The sequence below is a fragment of the Schistocerca gregaria genome, chromosome 10 (genome assembly GCF_023897955.1).
Source record: "Schistocerca gregaria isolate iqSchGreg1 chromosome 10, iqSchGreg1.2, whole genome shotgun sequence".
Lineage (NCBI taxonomy): Eukaryota > Metazoa > Arthropoda > Insecta > Orthoptera > Acrididae > Schistocerca > Schistocerca gregaria.
Genome location: NC_064929.1, coordinates 122,888,891 through 122,912,575, shown reverse-complemented (window position 1 = coordinate 122,912,575; position 23,685 = coordinate 122,888,891).

Below are 23,685 nucleotides of genomic sequence, written 5' to 3'. Positions count from 1 at the left end.
TAAGCAGTAAAGGAAACAAAAGAAAAATTTGGAGTAGGAATTAAAATCCATGGAGAAGAAATGAAAACCTTGAGGTTCGCCGATGACACTGTAATTCTGTCAGAGACAACAAAGGACTTGGAAGAGCAGTTTGGCATAAAGGACAGCGTCTTGAAAGGAGGATATAAGAGGAATATCAACAAAAGCAAAACGAGGATAATGGAATGTATTCGAACTACACTACTGGTCATTAAAATTGCTACATCAATAAGAAGTGCAGACAATAAATGGGTATTCATTGGACAAATATATTCTACTAGAACTGACATGTGATTACAATTTCGCTCAGTTTGAGTGCATAGATCCTGAGAAATCAGTACCCAGAACAACCACCGTAAAAACACCCTCGATACGCCTGGGCATTGAGTCAACCAGATCTTGGATGCAGTGTGCAGGTACAGCTGCCGAAGCAGCTTCAACACGATACCACATTTCATCAAGAGTAGTGACTGGCGTATTGTGACGAGCCAGTTGCTTGGCCACCATTGACTAGGGGGTTCCAATTGGTGAGAGATCTGGAGAGTGTGCTGGTCAGGGCAGCAGTCGAACGTTTGCTTTATCCAGAAGGGCCCATACAGGACCTGCAACATGTGGTCGTGCATTATCCTGCTGAAATGTAGGATTACGCAGGGATCGAATGAAGGCTAGAGCCACGGGTCGAAACATATTTGAAATGTAACGAGCTCTGTTCAAAGTGCCAGTATGGAGATGACGAATACACACTTCTAATATACGTTCACAGCGATGTCCACCATCATGATTCATCGGAAGAAAAGACGTTTTCCCATTCGTGCACCCAGGTTCGTCGTCGGGTACACCTTCGCAGGCGCTCCCGTCTGTGAAGCAGCGTCAAGGGTAACCGCAGCCACGGTCTCCGAGCTAATAGTCCGTGCTGCTGCATACGTCGTCGAACAGCGCATTCTCCAGATCCCTCACCAATTGAAAACGTCTGGTCAATGGTGGCCAAGCAACTGGCTCGTCACAATACGCCAGTCACTACTCTTGATGAACTGTGGTATCGTGTTGAAGCTGCTTCGGCAGCTGTACCTGCACACTTCCGCAAGTTGCTGTACATTCAGTGCTGGCCCGAAAACAAGTAAGGTGCGAACCGTTCAACGGAACATCAAAGATATGGGCTTTCGAAACCAAAGGCCCTGATGACTGCATGACAGAAAAGCCTTAGACCTCGCCTTGGCCTGTCAATACCGACATTGGGCCGGCCGGGTTGGCCGAGTGGTTCTAGGCGCTACAGTCTGGAACCGCACGACCGCTACGGTCGCAGGTTCGAATCCTGCCTCGTGATGGCTGGGTGTTGTGTGTTGTTGTTAGGTTAGTTAGGTTTAAGTAGTTCTAAGTTCTAGGGGACTGATGACCTCAGAACTTGAGTCCCATAGTGCTCAGAGCCATTTGAACCATTTTGAACCGACAGTGGACTGTTGATGACTGGAACTATGTTGCCTGGTCGGACGAATCTCGGTTCAAATTTGTATCCAACGGATGGACGTGTGCGGGGATGGAGACAGCCTCATGAATCTGTGGAGCCTGCTTGTGAGCAGGGGACTTCAAGCTGATGGAGGCTCTGTCACGGCGTTGGGCGTGTGTGGTTGGAGTTATATAGGTCCCCAGACACGCCTAGATACGAGTCTGACAGGTGACACGTACGTTAGCATCGTGTCTGATCACCCGCATCCATTCACGCCCATTGTGCATTCCGACGGACTTGGGAAATTCCAATAGGACAATGCGACACCCCACACGTCCAGAATTGCTACATAGTGGGTCCAGGAACACCGTTCTGAATTTAAGCACTTCCGCTGGCCACCAAACTCCTCAGACGTCAACATTATTGAGCATATCTGGGATGGCTTGCAACGTGCTGTTCAGAAGAGATCTCCACCCCTTCTTACTCTTATGGATTTGTGGACAGCCCTGCAGGATTCACGGTGTCGTGTTGCGGCACCTCTGCTTCGTTGCGGGAACCATACAAGATATTAGGCAGGTGCACCAGTTTCTTTAGCTCTTCAGTGTATATGATTTATACCCTGTACAGTGAACTTTAATCGCCCCAAACATCTACTCTGGAAGTAGTTCCGAAATTACTTTATCATTTGCCGGCTTCACTCGGCCAAGAACGACTTCTTGTTATCTATCCCATAGGAAGCCCTGAATCCAGTCAGACAGGTGTTTCGTTACCAGAGAGTGCTTATACAGTCCACAAAAACTACAGTTCTGTAACCGTAGCAGAATAGGCGTGGCAGAACACGAATAAAATTTCATCACAGAGAAAGAACTCGAGTAAGAAGCGAGGAAAGTTAAAATTATTCCACAATATTTGAAATAGTTTACGTGTGTTATTGAAAAAAATAACTGATGGGAGATATCGTCAACTACTGATGTAGCATTGCGTCAGCTCAGTGTCAGATTATTGCTACTAGGCTAACATTTATTTACCTTGAAACGTATTTACTGACAGATATATGGCAGGTAGTGGGGATATTTTATCTGAAAAACGACAACGATCACAGGCATGATAACATTAAAAAAAAGCAGTACTATCTCGGTATCTGTTAACTAAGAGTAATAATCAAGACAATCAAAGAGTGGCATTGAAATATGAATCTGGGTAAAAACTGTGGCGTGGAAATTTAAAGTACTCTTGAATTAACAAGGAAGAAGGTTCATTTGTTGTTGTTGTCTTCAGTCCTGAGACTAGTTTGATGCAGCTCTCCATGCTACTCTATCCTGTGCAAGCTGCTTCATCTCCCAGTACCTACTGCAACCTACATCCTTCTGAATCTGCTTAGTGTACTCATCTCTCGGTCTCCCTCTACGATTTTTACCCTCCACGCTGCCCTCCAATGCTAAATTTGTGATCCCTTGATGCCTCAGAACATGTCCTACCAACCGATCCCTTCTTCTAGTCAAGTTGTGCCACAAACTTCTCTTCTCCCTAATCCTATTCAATACCTCCTCATTAGTTACGTGATCTATCCACCTTATCTTCAGTATTCTTCTGTAACACCACATTTCGAAAGGTTCTATTCTCTTCTTGTCCAAACTAGTTATCGTCCATGTTTCACTTCCATACATGGCTACACTCCAAACAAATACTTTCAGAAACGACTTCCTGATACATAAATCTATATTCGATGTTAACAAATTTCTCTTCTTCAGAAACGCTTTCCTTGCCATTGCCAGTCTACATTTTATATCCTCTCTACTTCGACCATCATCAGTTATTTTACTTCCTAAATAGCAAAACTCCTTTACTACTTTAAGCGTCTCATTTCCTAATCTAATTCCCTCAGCATCACCCGATTTAATTTGACTACATTCCATTATCCTCGTTTTGCTTTTGTTAATGTTCATCTTATATCCTCCTTTCAAGACACTGTCCATTCCGTTCAACTGCTCTTCCAAGTCCTTTGCCGTCTCTGACAGAATTACAATGTCATCGGCGAACCTCAAAGTTTTTACTTCGTCTCCATGAATTTTAATACCTACTCCAAATTTTTCTTTTCTTTCCTTTACTGCTTGCTCAATATACAGATTGAATAACATCGGGGAGAGGCTACAACCCTGTCTCACTCCTTTCCCAACCACTGCTTCCCTTTCATGCCCCTCGACTCTTATTACTGCCATCTGGTTTCTGTACAAATTATAAATAGCCTTTCGCTCCCTGTATTTTATCCCTGCCACCTTTAGAATTTGAAAAAGAGTATTCCAGTCAACATTGTCAAAAGCTTTCTCTAAGTCTACAAATGCTAGAAACGTAGGTTTGCCTTTTCTTAATCTTCCTTCTAAGATAAGTCGTAGGGTCAGTATTGCCTCACGTGTTCCAACATTTCGACGGAATACAAACTGATCCTCCCCGAGGTCTGCATCTACCAGTTTTTCCATTCGTCTGTAAAGAATTCGCGTTAGTATTTTGCAGCCGTGGCTTATTAAACTGATAGTTCGGTAATTTTCACATCTGTCAGCACCTGGTTTCTTTGGGATTGGAATTATTATATTCTTCTTGAAGTCTGAGGGTATTTCGCCTGTCTCATACATCTTGCTCACCAGCTGGTAGAGTTTTGTCATGACTGGCTCTCCCAAGGCCGTCAGTAGTTCTAATGGAATGTTGTCTACTCCGGGGGCCTTGTTTCGACTCAGGTCTTTCAGTGCTCTGTCAAACTCTTCACGCAGTATCGTATCTCCCATTTCGTCTTCATCTACACCCTCTTCTATTTCCATAATATTGTCCTCAAGTACATAGAAGGTTCATAGCCACATTCATTTAATTCACTGAAACCACAAATTGGAATCGTAATATATCTCTTAGAGTAATCTGTTCCTTCATAGTAACCAGAAACCCACAGAAGGGCAAGAGACTGTTACACAAGCATTTCTGAGAACATCTGATCCAGCACATTGAAAGAAAAAAACATAAAAAGTCTCCATACATAAATTCTGAAGTAACACTATTACCAGAGGTGACCCTGTCGTGAAATAATCAACAATAATCTTATTTACTCAACATAATTTTCATTACAAGCGTAAAACTTTTTTTTGCGGTACCCTTCGCTTCCTCTGTTTTTCTTGAATTCCTCTCCCAACTGCCTTGTTACATGGTGAGATCATCTTTCTTCACTCATTCTCTCCAGATGTTCATTCCATTTCTTCTATTTTCTTGCATTTTTGAGGATGTTCTATAAGTTCAGCTCTTCCCTAATTTCCGGATTTATAAACCAGTCTGTTCTTGTGCAACCCTTTACTGCTCTTAGATATCCCAGCCCTATTGCTACGCCACGCCTTTCTTGACGTCCACTTATATGACGGTAATCCCAAAAGCAAGATCTCTTATTTTTTTTATAAATACATAGACCTGTTTACATCTGCAATGGTTAACATCAGATTACAGCTTGAACATTTAGCTATTTTTCGACATAATCGCCATTTCTGTCGATGCATTTTTGTAGTCGCTCTGTCAGTTTTTATATGCCCATGTCATACCAGCTCGCCACCATACTGTTCCATAAAGTTATGAACCTCTTCTTTCACCTCGTCGTCGGAGCTGAATCGCTTTCCGGCCAAATGTTCTTTTAATCAACAACAGGTGATAGTCAGTAGGCGCCAAGTCAGGACTATTGGATGGGTGGGTGATTATGTTACAGTGAAACTGTTGCAGGAGAGCAACGGTTTGCCGAGCGCTGTGTGGGCAAGCTCTGTCATGGAGAATGTGTACACCCTTGCTCAACATTCCTTTTGTCCGTTTTCTGAATTGTCCGTTTGAGATTTTTCAGTCTCACAGTATCTGTCAGTGTTAATTGTGGTCCCAGCGAGGTGAAAGAAGAGGTTCATAACTTTCTGAACATCATGGAAGCTAGCTGCTACGACGTGAGCATACAAAAACTGCCACAGCGTCTGCAAGAATGCATCGACATAAATGCTGATTATGTCGAAAAATAGCTAAATGTTAAAGCTGTAAACTGATGTAAACAATTTTAGAAATAAACAGGTCTATGTTCTTATGAAATTGTAATCCACGACCCACTTTCACGAACAAAGACTGGAACTGCCATCGACTTAGTTGATTTCAGTCTCATTTCTCTCCCCATTTTATTTTTTGGACATCTCTTTATTGTTCCGCATATACCTCAAAGTTTGCTAACCTCTTTTCAATGTCTTCGTCCTATTCGTATGTGACGTCACGATCTAAATAATTAAAATGTTTAATCTGTTCTACTGTTGCTCATAAATTTTGTCCTCACAGAATATATTGCTCTTGATAGCCTGTGATTATGTCTTGCTTTGTGACATTGTCAAATAATACTCTTCACAAACCTTACCCGGTGAATGTATTCCTCTTTGCAGCTCATTATCATTATCCTCCAACAATGCTGCGCCGTCTGAATATAAAAGACATTTCAACCGGGGATTACTGTTAATCTCAGTTCCCCCGTTAAAAATCTCTTTCCACTTCCGAACTGCATCATCTAAATAAATGTTAAAAACTATGGGTGAAATGTTACACCCTTGTATCACTTCTTTGTATGTGGCTATAGTCTGTGTTAGAAAGCCATTTAGCCGGGCTCTGTGACCGAGCGATTCTAGGCGCTTCAGTCCGGAACTGCGCTGCTGCTACGGTCGCCGGTTCGAATCCCGGCTCAGGTATGGATGTGCGTGATGTCGTCAGGTTAGTTAGGTTTAAGTAGTTCTAAGTCTAGGGGACTGACGACCTCGGATGTTAAGTCCCATAGTGCTCAGAGCCATTTGAACTGAAACTATTATCGGAATAAATAAATAAAACACGAAAGTGTTTCCCATCAAGATGGAACAACTGTTGTTTTTATGCAAACTCGGACACACGTAAGAGTTTCAAAATAAAATGACGTTACTCGAAATGCTGGGCTACTGAAGATGAAAATACACCTACTATACTGCGCAAAGTCTCGCCACTTCAACCATTTGAGAGAGCCATTTATATATAAGGTTACAGAGTGTGTTGGTGCAGATCTTTCTAAAACGATTATTAGGTGTGTTGAATACCCTCTGTTCCTCATAATTCTACACAGTTTCCCTCTATGAATATTATCGATTGCCTTACTTCTTATTACTGAAACATAGACGGTGTCAGGAAGTCGATTCTGAAAGTATTTGCATGGTGTGTAAACATGTATGGAAGTGAAACGTGGACTATAAAGATTTTGGACAAGAAGCGAATTGCAGATTTCGAAATGTGGTGCTACAGAAGAATGCTGAAGATTAGATGGGTAGATCACATAACTAATGAGGAGGTTTTTTTTTTCCATGAGTCTACTGACTGGTTTGAGGAGGCCCGCCACGAATTCCTTTCCGCAACCTACGTCCTCAATTATTTGCTTGACGTATTCCAATGTCTGTCTTCCTCTACAGTTTTTGCCCTCTACAGCTACCTCTAGTACCTTGGAAGTCATTCCCTCATGTCTTAGCAGATGTCCTCTCATCCTGTCCCTTCTCCTTATCAGTGTTTTCCACACATTCCTTTCCTCTCCGATTCTGCGTAGAATCTCCTCATTCCTTACCTTATCAGTCCACCTAATTTTCAACATTCGTCTATAGCACCACATCTCAAATGCTTCGATTCTCTTCTGTTCCGGTTTTCCCACAGTCCATGTTTCACTACCATACAATGCTGTACTCCAGACGTACATCCTCAGAAATTTCTTCCTCAAATTAAGGCCGGTATTTGATATCAGTAGACTTCTCTTGGCCAGAAATGCCTTTTTTGCCATAGCGAGTCTGCTTTTTATGTCCTCCTTGCTCTGTCCGTCATTGGTTATTTTACTGCCTAGGTAGCAGAATTCCTTAACTTCATTGACTTCGTGACCATCAATCCTGATGTTGTTTCTCGCTGTTCTCATTTCTACTACTTCTCATTACCTTCGTATTTCTCCGATTTACTCTCAAACCATACTGTGTTCTCATTAGACTGTTCATTCCGTTCAGCAGATCATTTAATTCTTCTTCACTTTCACTCAGGATAGCAATGTCATCAGCGAATCGTATCATTGATATCCTATCACCTTGTATTTTAATTCCACTCCTGGACCTTTCTTTTATTTCCATCATTGCTTCCTCGATGTACAGATTGGAGAGTAGGGGTGAAAGCCTACAGCCTTGTCTTACACCCTTCTTAATACGAGCACTTCGTTCTTGATCGCCCACTCTTATTATTCCGTCTTGGTTGTTGTACATATTGTATATGACCCGTCTCTCCCTATAGCTTACCCCTACTTTTTTCAGAATCTCGAACAGCTTGCACCGTTTTATATTGACGAGCGCTTTTTCCAGGTCTACAAATCCTATGAACGTGTCTTGATTTTTCTTTAGCCTTGCTTCCATTATTAGCCGTAATGTCAGAATTGCCTCTCTCGTGCCTTTACTTTTCCTAAAGCCAAACTGATCATTACTTAGCGCATTCTCAATTTTCTTTTCCATTCTTCTGTATATTATTCTTGTAAGCAGCTTCGATGCATGAGCTCTTAAGTTGATTGTGCGATAATTCTCGCACTTGTCAGCTCTTGCCGTCTTCGGAATAATGTGGATGATGCTTTTCCGATAGTCAGATGGTATGTCGCCAGACTCATATGTTCTACACACCAACGTGAATACTCGTTTTGTTGCCACTTCCCCTAATGATTTTAGAAATTCTGATGGAATGTTATCTATCCCTTCTGCCTTATTTGACCGTAAGCCCTCCAAAGCTCTTTTAAATTCAGATTCTAATACTGGAGCCCCTATCTCTTCTAAATCGACTCCTGTTTCTTCTTCTATCACATCAGACAAATATTCACCCTCATAGATGCTTTCAATGTATTCTTTCCACCTATCTGCTCTCTCCTCTGCATTTAACAGTGGAATTCCCGTTGCACTCCTAATGTTACCACCGTTGCTTTTAATGTCACCAAATGTTGTTTTGACTTTCCTGTATGCTGAGTCTGTCCTTCCGACAGTCATATCTTTTTCGATGCCTTCAAATTTTTCCTGCAGCCATTTCGTCTTAGCTTCCGTGCACTTCCTATTTATTTCATTCCTCAGCGACTTGTATTTCTGTATTCGTGATTTTCCCGGAACATGTTTGTACTTCCTCCTTTCATCAATCAACTGGAGTGTTTCTTCTGTTACCCATCGTTTCTTTGCAGCTAACTTCTTTGTACCTATGTTTTCCTTCCCAAATTCTGTGATGGCGCTTTTTAGAGATGTCCATTCCTCTTCAACTGTGCTGCCTACTGCGCTATTCCTTATTGCTGTATCTATAGCGGTAGAGATCTTCAAACGTATCTCTTCATTCCTTAGAACTTCCGTATCCCACTTCTTAGCGTATTGATTCTTCCTGACTAATGTCTTGAACTTCAGCCTACTCTTCATCACTACTATATTGTGGTCTGGGTCTATATCTGCTCCTGGGTACGCCTTACAATCTAGTATCTGATTTCGGAATCTCTGTCTGATGTAATCTAATTCAAATCTTCCCTTATCTCCCGGCTTTTTCCAGGTATACCACCTCCTCTTGTGATTCTTGAACAGGTTATTCGCTATTACTATCTGAAACTCGTTACAGAACTCAATTAGCCTTTCTCCTCTTTCATTCCTTGTTCCAAGTCCATATTCTCCAGTAACCTTTTCTTCTACTCCTTCCCCTACAACTGCATTCCAGTCGGCAATGACTATTAGATTTTCGTCCCCCTTTACATACTGCATTACCCTTTCAATATCCTCATACACTTTCTCTATCTGTTCATCTTCAGCTTGCGACGTCGGCATGTATACCTGAACTATCGTTGTCGGTGTTGGTCTGCTGTCGATTCTGATTAGAACAACCCGGTCACTGAACTGTCCACAGTAACACATCCTCTGCCCTACCTTCCTATTCATAACGAATCCTACACCTGTTATACCATTTTCTGCTACTGCTGATATTACCCGATACTCATCTGACCAGAAATCCTTGTTTTCCTTCCCCCTCACTTCACTGACCCCTACTATATCTAGATTGAGCCTTTGCATTTCCCTTTTCAGATTTTCTAGTTTCCCTACCACGTTCAAGCTTCTGACATTCCACGCCCCGACTCGTAGAACATTATCCTTTCGTTGATTATTCAATCTTTTTCTCATGGTAACCTCCCCCTTGGCAGTCGCCTCCCGGAGATCCGAATGGGGGACTATTCCGGAAAGTTTTGCCAATGGAGAGATCATCACGACACTTTCTTCAACTAAAGGCCACATGTCCTGTGGATACACTTTACGTGTCTTTAATGCAGTGGTTTCCATTGGCATCTGCATCCTCATGTCGTTGATCATTGCTGATTCTTCCGCCTTTAGGGGCTATTTCTCACCCCTAGGACAAGAGAGTGCCCTGAACCTCTATTGAATAGTATTAGCGAGAAGCGAAATTTGTGGCACAACTTGACTAGAAGAAGGGATCGGTTTGTAGGACATGTTCTGAGGCATCAAGGGATCACCAATTTAGTATTGGAGGGCAGCGTGGAGGGTAAAAATCGTAGAGGGAAACCTAGAGATGAATACTCTAAACAGAATCAGAAGGATGTAGGTTGTAGGAGGTACTGGGAGATGGAGAAGCTTGCACGGGATAGAGTAGCATGGAGAGCTGCATCAAACAAGTCTCTGGACTGAAGACCACAACAACAACAGAGGGTTTCAGTAAGAGCGTGGAAAAATTTTACAGGAGATGCTCAAATGAACAATTTGAAGTAGAGAACCTGTGGTCGGAAAAGCCAGTTTAAGTAGATATTAGGAATAGAAACACATTACTGTATACTTTTTTGTTTACGTTAGTTACAATTAACTGCAAATACCATAGGTGACGCAATGAACGCACCATTTGTACTGTGTCTTTCAAATTGTACTGAAGCTGACGACCAATAACCTCAATAGAAGTAAGACATCAATGAACACAAGTCTGTCACGCCCTTACAAATATCCCTCGTGTGTTTCGAATCATTCACAGACCGCTAGAATTCTGCCAACTAATTCCATCTGTGTATCTCTCATACACAAATGACTTTAACAGATGGTAGTTATAAGAGTCGAGCGACATGAAAGGGAAGCAGTGGTTGGGAAGGGAGTAAGACAGGGTTTTAGACACTCCCCGATGCTAATCAATCTGTATATTGAGCAAACAGTAAAGGAAACAAAAGAAAAGTTCGGTGTAGGTATTAAAATCCATGGAGAAGAAGCAAAAACTTTGAGGTTCGCCGATGACATTGTAATTCTGTCAGAGACAGCAAAGGACTTGGAGAGAGCACTTGAACGGAATGGTCAGTGTCTTGAAAGGAGGATATAAGATGAACATCAACAAAAGTAAAACGATGATAATGGAATGTAGTAGAATTAAGTCGGGTGGTGCTGAGGGAATTAGATTAGGAAATGAGACACTTAAAGTTGTAAAGGAGTTTTGCTATTTCGGAAGCAATATAACTGATGATGGTCGAAGTAGAGTGGATATAAAATGTAGACTGGCAATGGCAAGGAAGGCGTTTCTGAAGAAGAGAAATTTGTTAACATCGAGTATAGATTTAAGTGTCAGTAAGTCGTTTCTGAAAGTATTTGTATGGAGTGTAGCCATGTATGGAAGTGAAACATGGACGATAAGTAGTTTAGACAAGAGGAGAATAGAAGCTTTCGAAATGTGGTGCTGCAGAAGAATGCTGAAGATTAGATGGGCAGATCACATAACTAATGAGGAAGTATTGGATAGACTGTTGAGACTCGGCGATTCCTTTCCGAACGACCACACCGTCTCGCCGCTTCGTCGCTGAGGAAAATGACGTTAGACGTCAGTCTATAGCAACACCCCAGTCCATCCGTATAATCTTTCCAACCGGCACAGAACTTAGTATTGAACAAAAAATTCTTGCATGGATGAAGTAGTTAACATCTTGAATGAGATTTTCACTCTGCAGCGGAGTGTGCGCTGATATGAAACCTCCTGGGCGGATTAAAACTGTGCGCTTGACCGAGACTCTAACTCGGGACATTTGCCAGGTATGCAGGAGAGCTTTTCCAAGAAGTCGTTGTTTCCGCCTTGCCAATCATACCCACAGCAAACTGTTGGCGGTAACGATTCTCCATAGGCTTTACTTTCGGAAGCAACTGCACCTTGTAGGTATATAGCCGCAACCTCTCACGCCAGACCCTATGCACTGTTGATCGCCTCGTTTCCAACTGTCTGGCCCCTTAATCAGTGATTTTGTCGTGCCTGCCTTACCTTGTCGACTTTGGCGTCTGGAAGAGTTGGGTGACCCGCCCCCCTTTTAGGGAAAATACTAAATGTTTCCATAAGAGGCGTAAGCCAAACTCTAGTACACTACTGGCATTTAATATTGCTACACCAAGAATAAATTCAGATGATAAACTGGTATTCATTGGACTAATATATTATACTAGAACTGACATGTGATTAAATTTTCTCGCTATTTGGGTTCATAGATCGTGAGAAATCAGTACACACAACAAACACACCTGGCCGTAATAACGGACATGATACCTGTACGCCTGGGCATTGAGCCAAACAGAGCTTGGATGGCGTGTACAGGTACAGCTGCCCATGCAGCTTCAACACGATACCACAGCTCATCAAGAGTAGTGACTGGCGAATTGTGACGAGCCAGTTGCTCGGCCACCATTGACCAGACAATTTCAGTTGGTGAGAGACCTGGAGAATGTGTTGGCCAGGGCAGCAGTCGAACGTTCTTTGTATCCAGAAAGGCCCGTACAGGACCTGCAACATGTGGTCGTGCATTATCCTGCTGAAATTTAGGGTTTTGAGAGGATCGAATGAAGCGTAGAGAGACTGGTCCTAACACATCTGCAATATATTGTCCACAGTTCAAAGAGCCGTCAATGCGAACAAGAGGTGACCAAGACGTGTAACCAATGGGACCCCATACCATCACGTCGGGTGATGTGGCACTATGTCGATGACGAATACACGCTTCCAATGTGCGTTCACCGCGAAGTCGCCAAACATGGATGCGACTATTGTGTTGCTGTAAACAGAACCTGGATTCATCCGAAAAAAAATGACGTTTTCCCATTCGTGCACCCAGTTTCGTCGTTGAGTAACCATCACAGACGCTCCTGTCTGTGATGTAGCGTCAAGGGTAACCGCAGCCATAGCCTCCGAGCGGACAGTCCATGCTGCTACAAACGTCGTAGAACTGTTCGTGCAAATGGTTGTTTCCTTGCAAACTTCCCCATCTGTTGACTCAGGGATCGAAACGTGGCTGCACGGTCCGTTAAAGCCATGCGGATAAGATGCCTGTCATCTCGACTGCTAGTGATACGAGATCGTTGGGATCCAACACGGCGTTCCGTATTACCCTCCTCATCCCACCGATTCTATATTCTGCTAAACAGTCATCGGATCTCGACCGACGCGAGCAGCATTGTCGCGATACGATAAACCGCAATCGCGATAGGCTACAAGCCGACCTTTATCAAAGTGGGAAACGTGGTGGTACGCATTTCTCCTCCTCACATGAGGCATCACAACAACGTTTCACCAGTCAACGCCGGTCAACTGGTGTTTGAGAAATCGGTTGGAAACTTTCCTCCTGTCAGGACGTTGGAGGTGTCTCCACCGGCGCCAACCTTGAGTGAATGCTCTGAAAAGCTAATCATTTGCGTATCACAGCATACTATTCCTGTGGGTTAAATTTCGCGTCTGTAGCACGTCATCTTCGTGGTGCAGCAATTTCAATGGCCACTTGTGTAGTTGATTGTGACTGTGGTTGCATTCCACACGGTGTTCCAAAATTTCGTTTCACTTGGGTTTTGGACGTCGTCTGTGTGAAAAGGACAGCACACTGAACTATCTCCTGCGGCGTCGATATTTTATGAGGGTTTTCAAGTTCAACTAGCAGCTCAGGGGCCGCGCGGTTTTAGGCGCCATGTCACAGATTGCGCAGCCCCTCCTGCCGGGGATTCGGATCCTCCCTCGGCCATGTGTGTGTGTGTGTGTGTGTGTGTGTGTGGGGGGGGGGGGGGGGAGGGGAGGTGGGTGGGTGTTTGTGTGTATGTGTGTATGTGTGTGTGTGTGTGTGTGTGTGAGAGTGTCTGTGTGTGTGTGTTCTTCTTAGCTTAAGTTCGTTTACGTAGTGTGTAAATGTAGGGACTGATGACCTCAACAGTTTTGTCGCTCAGATCCACATCTGAGAATCTGAACAAGTTTAATCATGCGTCAAAACTGCATCTCCTGGAAGGTAAAAGAAACCTTATGAGCTACCGTATCACACGTTGAAAACTATTTATTAATACCTAGCGTAGTTTTAAACTTAGTGTTTAACGTGTAAATATAATTTGTGGACAGTCTGTACAAACGGGGAAGACGAAAAATGGGTGTCATTATTGTGATATGAGTGATGGGGAAATTCACTGACATTAAAGATCCTACTAAGATGCACCTCTCGTTTCATCTTTGGCAAGTGGTTGTCAGGCGATGAAACCGCAAGTAGGCAAGCAATTGGCTGGAGATAGACACCTCTTCACACGACGTAGAGATGAGACGCCTGCTTTGTAAAGCGGGATAGGTGGCGGTCTGTGGCAGATCTGTTGACGCAGTTCAGTGCTGGTGCAGCGACAGGTGTTTCGGAGCCAACCTTGTTGAACATAGGGCCCTGCAGCAGACCACCCCCACGAGCTCCAGTGATGTAGACAGTAGCACAGAATAATTGAGAGTGGACTACAGATCAGGGTTAAGCTGTGCACCGATCAGATGAATTACATTCGCTTGTTACAGCAGGTCGACGGTCGTATTGTAAGGTGTCAGGCAAATCCAACACCTTCCATAAAAACCCTGACAGATAAGCAAATCCAGTAGTATGTCACATAGTTCCAAATGAATCCTGACACTAAATTAACCAAAGTAATACCATCAACGAGTGAGCAAATGGAATACCACAGACTAACACAAGAATGCCGAAATGCATGTCATGTCATGAGACAGACGCAGTTCCGAGGGGAGAAACGAGATCAGAAGCCGAGAGCAGAACCGTGCTAAGCTAGAAGGCCCTACGATAAGGGACGGATTGGACACCCACGTCGCCAGCCTACCGCTAAGACCACACCACCCGCACGTTTTAGCTTGAGACTTTATCGCGTCTCTGTTACGTTGCAAACGTTAAAAACATTGCCCCACCACGAAAAGTATAACGTTTCTCATTGGATAGACAGAATTTTGGTAGGCGGAGCTTAAGGTTAACATTGAGACTATGTTTGGTCAGTTGAAAACACAGCCAGAAAGCTTTTCTAAAACCAACTTCGGTAAATTGTAGTTAGGAGAAGTTAGGAGAGAGTTGCTTCCGAGACGGCGAGATGAGAGAAGCTGTGCTGCCCGCCGCCCCCTGACGAACACCGACAAGGTAATGAACGCACATTTTGAGCGCATAAGGCTTCACTCAGAACTGCAGAAGTCTCATTTGTTACACCCCCTTTTTGCGTAATACTAGTGTCGATCGTCAATTTAAGCTCATGGTGTTCACATTTGCTACTTGAAGTAAAAATCTGAAACGCGATGATTTTTCTGTTATATAATTATTGAGAAGCCACATCATCCACTGTAATTTACGACAAGTTAGATAAGTAATTAAAGATAATTGAGGGTCACTGCAGACCATTTTGATAGTTTTCTCTTTTATGAAACTTAACTTAAATCTAGATTGTAGATGTAATATGGCATAGGTCATCCTTCGATCCATTGTAGAACTTGGAAACCCATTCATGGAATATTCGTTCACATTTTTGTTGAACGCAGTTGGCTTTTATCATCCTGTATTAAAACATTTCCTTTATCAATAGTGCAATTTATATACAATGTTTTGTGAGTAGAATAAAATTTCCAATGGTAAACTTAACTGCTTTTTCGACGTTATTTTACCAGCTAATTAAAAATAGGAAAGCCTTGAACCCCTTCCACTAAATTTAGTTAGTATGAAGATTCTTTTACAGGGAGTGCAGTGGAGCTGACGCTGAAATCATCAAGTATTTGGGTATATCATCGCTAGTCTCACTGAACTCTTCTGAACACTACATGTCATGTGTGGTCTGGCGTCTCCTTACCAGCAACAGGTCCCAGTTTCAAACTAGTCAGTTCCCTAAAAACACGCTCAGAGCGTCGTTGCGCGAAAGTGGTAGGGAGACACGACTTAGAACAAACAGACACCACGCAGAGTGCCCAGATATGTTGAAATTCAGGTGAGTGACTGCTTGAAACACGCAGTGCAATACTGGCACAGGATGGCGGGGCAGTCTCATCGTATGGGGAACATTCACCTGCACATCGATGGGACCTTTGGTAGTTATGGAGAAAACCACGACAGCAATAGATTACGTGAACATTATTGCAGACTAACGGCATTCCTTCATACTTGATGTCTTCACTTGAGTGACAGCATCTTCTAATAGTTAAACTGCCGGTGACATAAGGCCAAAATCGCTTCACCGTAGTTTCATAACTATGGTGTTCAGGTCAAGTTTACGTTCTGATTATGTACTGGATCTCCTTTGACCCCAATGGAACATACCGTAAACATTATCCATTGCCAACCCCGCAGTAAAACCTAACATTACACAATGGTTCATCTATTGATTTCAGCATATTGCTGAACTTACGCTATGGATCAAAAGTATCCGCACACCTGGTTGAAAATGACTTGCAAGTTCGTCGCGCGCTCCATCGGCAGCACTGGAATTGAATATGGTGGGCCCAACCTTAGACCTCATAACAACTTCCACTCTCGCAGGCATACGTTCAACCAGGTACTAGATGGTTTCTTGGGGAGTACCAGCCCATTCTTCATGGAGTGCTGAGGAGAATTATTGATAATGGTCGGTGAGGTCTGGCACGACGTCGGCGTTCCGGACCATACCAAAGGTGTTCTGTAGGATTCAGGTCAGGCCTTTGTGCAGGCCAGTCCATTACAGGGATGTTACTGTCGTGTTAGCTGTCCGCCACATGCCGTGAATTGTGAACAGGTGCTCGATCATGCTGAAAGATGCAAACGGCGTCCCCGAATTGCTCTTGAAATGTGGGAACCAAGAAGGTCCGTAAAGGATGCTGTGCTGTGAGAGTACCACGCAAAACAACAAGGGGTGCACCCCCTTCATGAAATGATACCATAACACCACCGCCTCCGAATTTTACTGTTGGCATTACACACGCTGGCAGATGACGTTCAGCAGGCATTTGCCATACCCATACCCTGTCATCGGATCGCCAGATTGTCTACCGTGACTCTACACACAACGATTTTACACTGTTCAATCATCCATTGTATAGGCTCCTTACACCAAGCGAGACGTCGCTTGGCATTTACTGGCGTGGTGTGTGGCCTATGAGCAGCCGCTCCACCATGAAACCCAAGTTTCCTCACCTCCCGCCCAACTGTCATAGTACTTGCAGTTGATCCTGATGTAGTTTGGAATTGCTGTGTGATGGTCTGATTACGTGTCTGCGTATTACGCATTACGACCCTCTTCAATTGTCGGTGGTGTCTGTCAGTCAACAGACGAGGTCGGCCTGTGCGCTTTTGTGCTGTACGTGTTCCTTCAAGTTTCCACTTCACTATCACGTCAGAAACAGTGGACCAAGGGATGTATGGGAGTGTGGAAATGTCGCATACAGACGTATGACACCAGTGACACCCAATCACCTGACCACGTTCCAAGTCCGTGAATTCCGCGGAGCGCCCCATCTGCTCCCTCACCATGACGTAGTCCCAGACTCCAAGAGGAGTCGTCGAGCAGATGCGCAAAACTATAGACCTATATCTCTGACGTTGATCTGTTGTAGAAATTTAGAACATGTTTTTGGCTCGCGTATCATGTCGTTTTTGGAAACTCAGAATCTATTCTGTAGGAATCAACATGGATTCCGGAAACAGCGATCGTGTGAGACCCAACTCGCTTTATTTGTTCATGAGACCCAGAAAAATTAGATACAGGCTCCCAGGTAGATGCCATTCTCCTTGACTTCCGGAAGGCATTCGGTACAGTTCCGCAATGTCGCCTGATATACAAAGCAAGAGCCTACGGAATATCAGACCAGCTGTGTGGCTGGATTGCAGAGTTTTTAGCAAACAGAACAAAGCATGTTGTTCTCAACGGAGAGGCGTCTACAGACGTTGAAGTAACCTCTAGTGTGCCACAGGGGAGTGTTTTGGGACCATTGCTTTTCACAATATATATAAATGACCTAGTAGATAGTGTCCAAAGTTCCATGCGGCTTTTCGTGGATGATGCTGTAGTATACAGAGAAGTTGCAGCATTAGAAAATTGCAGCGGAATGAAGGAAGATCTGCAGCGGATAGGCACTTGGTGCAGGGAGTGCCAACTGACCTTGAACATATAAAAATGTAATGTATTGCGAATACATAGAAAGAAGGATCCTTTATTGTATGATTATATGATAGCGGAACAAACACTGGTAGCAGTTACTTCTGTAAAATATCTGGGAGTATGCGTGCGGAACGATTTGAAGTGGAATGATCATATAAAATTAATTGTTGGTAAGGCGGGTACCAGGTTGTGATTTATTGGGAGAGTCCTTAGAAAATGTAGTCCATCAACAGAGGAGGTGGCTTACGAAACACTCATTCGACCTTTACTTGAGTATTGCTCATCAGTGTGGGATCTGTACCAGATCGGGTTGATGGAGGAGATAGAGAAGATCCAAAGAAGAGCATCGCGTTTCGTCACAGGGTCATTTGGTAACCGTGATTGCGTTACGGAGATGTTTAGAAAACTCAAGTGGCAGATTCTGCAAGAGAGGCGCTCTGCATCGCGGTGTAGCTTGCTCGCTAGGTTTCGAGAGGGTGCGTTTCTGGATGAGGTATGAAATATATTGGTTCCCCCTACTTATATCTCCCGAATGTAAAATTAGAGAGATTCGAGCGCGCGCGGAGGCTTTCAGACAGTCGTTCTTCACGCGAACCATACGCGACTGGTACAGAAAAGGGAGGTACTGATTGTGGCACATAAAGTGCCCTCCGCCACACACCGTTGGGTGGCTTGCGGAGTATAAATGTAGACGTAGATGTAGATGACAAATGACTATTGAAGTCGCTGGTATGGAGTACACGGCAGTTGATGGCAGCACAAATCACCTAATATGAGAAACATATGTTTTTCGGTGTGCCCGGATACTTCTGCTCAAAAAAATGTCTCTGAGCACTATGGGACTTAACATCTGAGGTCATCAGTCCCCTAGAACTTAGAATTACTTAAACCTAACTAACCTAAGGACATCACACTGCCGGCCGCGGTGGTCTCGCGGTTCTAGGTGCGCAGTCCGGAACCGTGCGACTGCTACGGTCGCAGGTTCGAATCCTGCCTCGGGCATGGATGTGTGTGATGTCCTTAGGTTAGTGAGGTTTAAGTAGTTCTAAGTTCTAGGGGACTGATGACCACAGCAGTTTAGTCCCATAGTGCTCAGAGCCATTTTTGACATCACACACATCCATGCCCAGGGCAGCATTCAAACCTGCTACCGTAGCGGTCTCGCGGTTCCAGACTGAAGCGCCTAGAACCGGCATACTTTTGGTCACATAATGTATGTTGGTCACTATAGAGGCCCCACTTCGCCAATCTGATTTTTTTTCTATCTGGGTAGTAATGTTTAACTAGGTGCAGACAGAGCAAAGGCACCTTACATTTTAGCAGGACCTTGAAAGGACGACATGCGCTCTTGCATTCAGCAGTCATCTGTAGTTCAGGCGCCATAATAATAGGGGTATATATGAGACCCAGATTCCCCTAAGTGTCGCAGTTGGCTGGCACCAGTGTTGCATGAGTGGAGGACTGCATAAAAGGTCTACACGTCCACAGTTAGAGTTGAGTCGAGAATGCTTATTCAACAACATCAATGTTTAATATGCAACGACTACGTACAGGAGATCAATGACTGTGGCTCAGGGTTCGTCTCTTTTGGATGGTAGCAATGGGTGAGTACACTGATGTAACTATATACCACTGCAGCTTAAGAGTGGGCGTCATCGATGGCATCCTTTCTGTAATGGTCAGGAGTCAGCTCCACAGCAAGATCTTGCTACTGGGTTGGAGTATAATGCACACAGCCCAAAGAGGTTGGCATGGCGTGCAGGTGCCTCTAATCGAATTCTGGGACGTTGGACACTGGCTGGGCAGCATTTTCTCGGCAGGCCCAACCCAAAAGCTGCTAACCATCAGGGCTAGCTGATGGCTGCTTAACCAGTTGCTTCATCTAGCTGATGGCGCTGTTCGACGAGGCTGTACCAGCTTGGACACACAGTGAAATGTCGACTGGTGCAGAGACTCCGCTGGTTGAATGCACACCATGCTATGGCTGAGATGGAAGCATATTTACTCACTGCTGTTGAGGGTGTTATGACAGGACAATCTGCTGAGGAAATGGTGCTCGGTGCCATGGGATGTAGCAATTATGTGCACCACTAATGGTAGAATGCTCCATTGCTGAATGTTACATCAGTACTGTTGCTGCAGAACTATATCAGTGGCTCTCCCACATACCCCTCGGCTAGATCTGATAGTCTACGTAATGCTGACGCCACAACATAAAAATAGGGAATGGATGTAATTCGTTGAGCAACTATGTCATATAAGTTATTATCCATGACTCGTGGCACTACATGTACTATCTTAACACTGTCAGTACAGAGAGATGATCATCACTGACCATCAAGAATGACTCACAACCACTCAAGTAACCACAACAAAATGTTTGATTGCCACTTGAGCACGGCTACTCAATCTCTATCTGTCTCTCACTCTCACTTGCTCCTTCTGTTTCTTGTTTCTTGTAGCCAGTGAATTCGTTTTTTTTCGGTCATAAGTCTTCTGACTGGTTTGATTCGTCCCGCCACAAATTCCTCTCCTGTGCCAACCTCTTCATCCCAGAGTATCACTTGAAACCTACGTCCTCTATTATTTGCTGGATGTATTTCAATCTCTACCTTCCTCTACAGTTTTTGTCTTCTAAGCTCACTCTAGTACCATGGAAGTCATTCCCTCATGTCTTAACACATGTCCTATCGTCCCTTCTTCTTTTCAGTGTGTTCCACACATTCCTTTACTCTCCAATTCTGCATAGAACCTAGTCATTTCTTACCTTATCAGACCACGTAAGTTTCAACGTCCGTCTAAAATGCTTCGATTCTCTTCTGTTCTGGTTTTCCCACAGTCCATGTTTCACTACCATACAATGCTGTATTCTGGTTTTCCCACAGTCCATGTTTCACTACCATACAATGCTGTATTCCAGACGTCCATTCTCAGAAATTAAGTCTGATATTAGACTTCTCTTGACCAGGAATACACATTTTGCCACTGCTAGTTTACTTTTGGTGTCCTCCTTGCTCCATCCGTCATTCGTTATTTTACTGCCTAGGTTGTAGAATTACTTAACTTCATCTACTTCGTGACTATCGATCCTGGTATAAGTTTCTCGCTCTTCTCAATTCTACTACTTCTCATTACCTTCGTCTTTCTTCGATTTTCTCTCACTCCATACTCGGTACTCATTAGACTGTTCATTCCATTCAGCAGATCATGTAATTTTTCTTCACTTTCACTCATAATACTAATTTCATCAGCAAATCGTATCATCGATATCCTTTCACCTTGAATTTTAATTGGTCTCGTGAAATCTTCTTTTATTTCCATCATTGCTTCCTCGATGGAAAGATTGAACAGAAGAGTTAAAAGGCTACATCCTTGTCTGACACCCTTGTTAATACGAGCACTTCGTTCTTGATCGTCCACTCTTATTATCCCCTCTTGGTTGTTGTACATATTGTATATGACCCGTCTCTCCCTGTAGCTTACCCCTACTTTTTTCAGAATCTCGAACAGCTTGCACCATTTTATATTGTCGAACGCTTTTTCCAGGTCGACAAATCCTATGAACGTGTCTTGATTTTTCTTTAGCCTTGCTTCCATTATTAGCCGTAACGTCAGAATTGCCTCTCTCGTGCCTTTACTTTTCATAAAGCCAAACTGATCGTCACCTAGCGTATCCTCAATTTTCTCTACCATTCTTCTGTATATTATTCTCGTCAGCAACTTAGATGCTTGAGCTGTTAAGCTGATTGTGAGATAATTATCGCACTTTCAGTTCTTGGGGTCTTCGGAACTGTGTGGATGATGTTTTTCCGAAAGTAAGATGGTATGTCGCCAGACTCATACATTCTACACACCAACGTGAATACTCGTTTTGTTGCCCCTTTCTCCAACGATTGTAGAGATTCTGATGGAATGTCATCTATCCCTTGTGCCTGATTTGATCTTAAGTCCTCCGAAGATCTTTTAAATTATGACACTGGGTCTCCTATCTCTTCTAAATAGCCTCTTCTTTCTTCTTTTATCACATCAAACAAATTTACCTAATCATAGAGGCTGTCAATATATTATTTCCACCTATCTACTCTCGTTTGCATTTCACAGTGGATTTCCCGTTGCGCTCTTAATGTTATCTCCCTTGCTTTTAATGTCACCGAAGGTATTCCTGAGCCTCCCGGAACATTTTTGTACTTACTCCTTTCATCGATCAATTGAAGTATTTCTTCTGTTACCTGTGTTTTCTTCACATTTACGCCCTTTGTACCTATGTTTTCCTTCGCAACTTCTGTTATCGCCCTTTTTAAGGATGTCCGTCCCTCTTCAACTGTACTGCCTACTGAGGTATTCCTTATTTCTGTATCTAAAGCCTTAGAGAACTTCAAGAGTATCCCATCATTCCTTACTACTTCCGTATCCCAATTCTTTGTGTATTCATTATCCTTGACTAATCTTTTAAACTTCAGCCTACTCTTCATCACTACAATGTTGTGATCTGAGTGTATACCTGCTCCTGGGTACACCTTACAATCCAGTATCTGATATGGGAATCTCTATCTGACGATGATGTAATCTAACTCAAATCGTCCCATATCACCCGGCCTTTTCCAAACTCATCCACTTGTGACTCCTGAATAGAGTATTCACCGTTGCTAGCTGAAATTTATTACAGAACTCAATTAATCTTTCTCCTCTGTTAGTCCTTGTCTCAAGCCCATATTCTCCTGTAACCTTTTCTTCTAATCCTTCCCATACAACTGCATTCCAGTCCCCCATGACTATCACATTTTCATCTCCCTCTACTTACTGTATTACCTTTTCAGTATCGTCACACACTTTCTCTGTCTCTTCATCTTCAGCTTGCGACATCGGCATGTATACCTGAACTATCGTTGTCGAATTCGTACTCTCGATTTATTACTGGAGTGGTGTCTGCTGAAATTATTCCAGAGTTCTTGCTGGTCAATTTACACACGTGGGGAGAGTGTTGGACTGGTGGGCACAGAAAAAACACTGTTCACAGATATAAATGACTTTTTAACTCCAGTACATGATGTAGCGAGTCAAACAAGCCACTCATGTCCCTGGCCAGTGCCCATGTATGGGCAGCGGCTGTTGAGCCAATACCCCGAAAAAAAAAAAAAAAATGTTCAAATGGATCTGAGCATTGTGGGACTTAACTTCTGACGTTATCAGTCCCCTAGAACGTAGAACTACTTAAACTTAAATAGCCTAAGGACATCAGACACATCCATGCCCGAGGCAGGATTCGAACGTGCGACCGTAGCGGCCACGCGGTTCCAGACTGAAGCGCCTAGAACCGCACGACCACACTGACCAGTCAACGCCCCACATTGAGGGAAAGTCTGAGGTAGACTTTGAGGTTTTGAAGGCCACAGTCACTGATAGAAGTGGTGGGGTGCTGTCCTTGGCATTGTGGAGCCCTCGCATCACTGTGGCAGCACATGCAGACCACTGTGTGTGGGGTGCAGCTAACTGCCCCCTGGCAGCAATCAGTTGGCAGCTCGCGCTGCAGCGTCAACAACTCAACAACTAACAGGACACCAGCATCAGCCACATAGGGCACCTGATGCCACATGGGCGGGGGGGGGGGGGGGGAGGTGGCACCGACATTCGTAAAGGACTTTATTCTGTCGGAAGGGACAGTCTGGAACCCACAGCTGCTGCAGACGGTGTCCAGTCGAGAAACGTGCACTTGTGTGGCGACATTTCCCCGCTCGCTACAATGTTACCACCAGTGCAGTGCAGTAA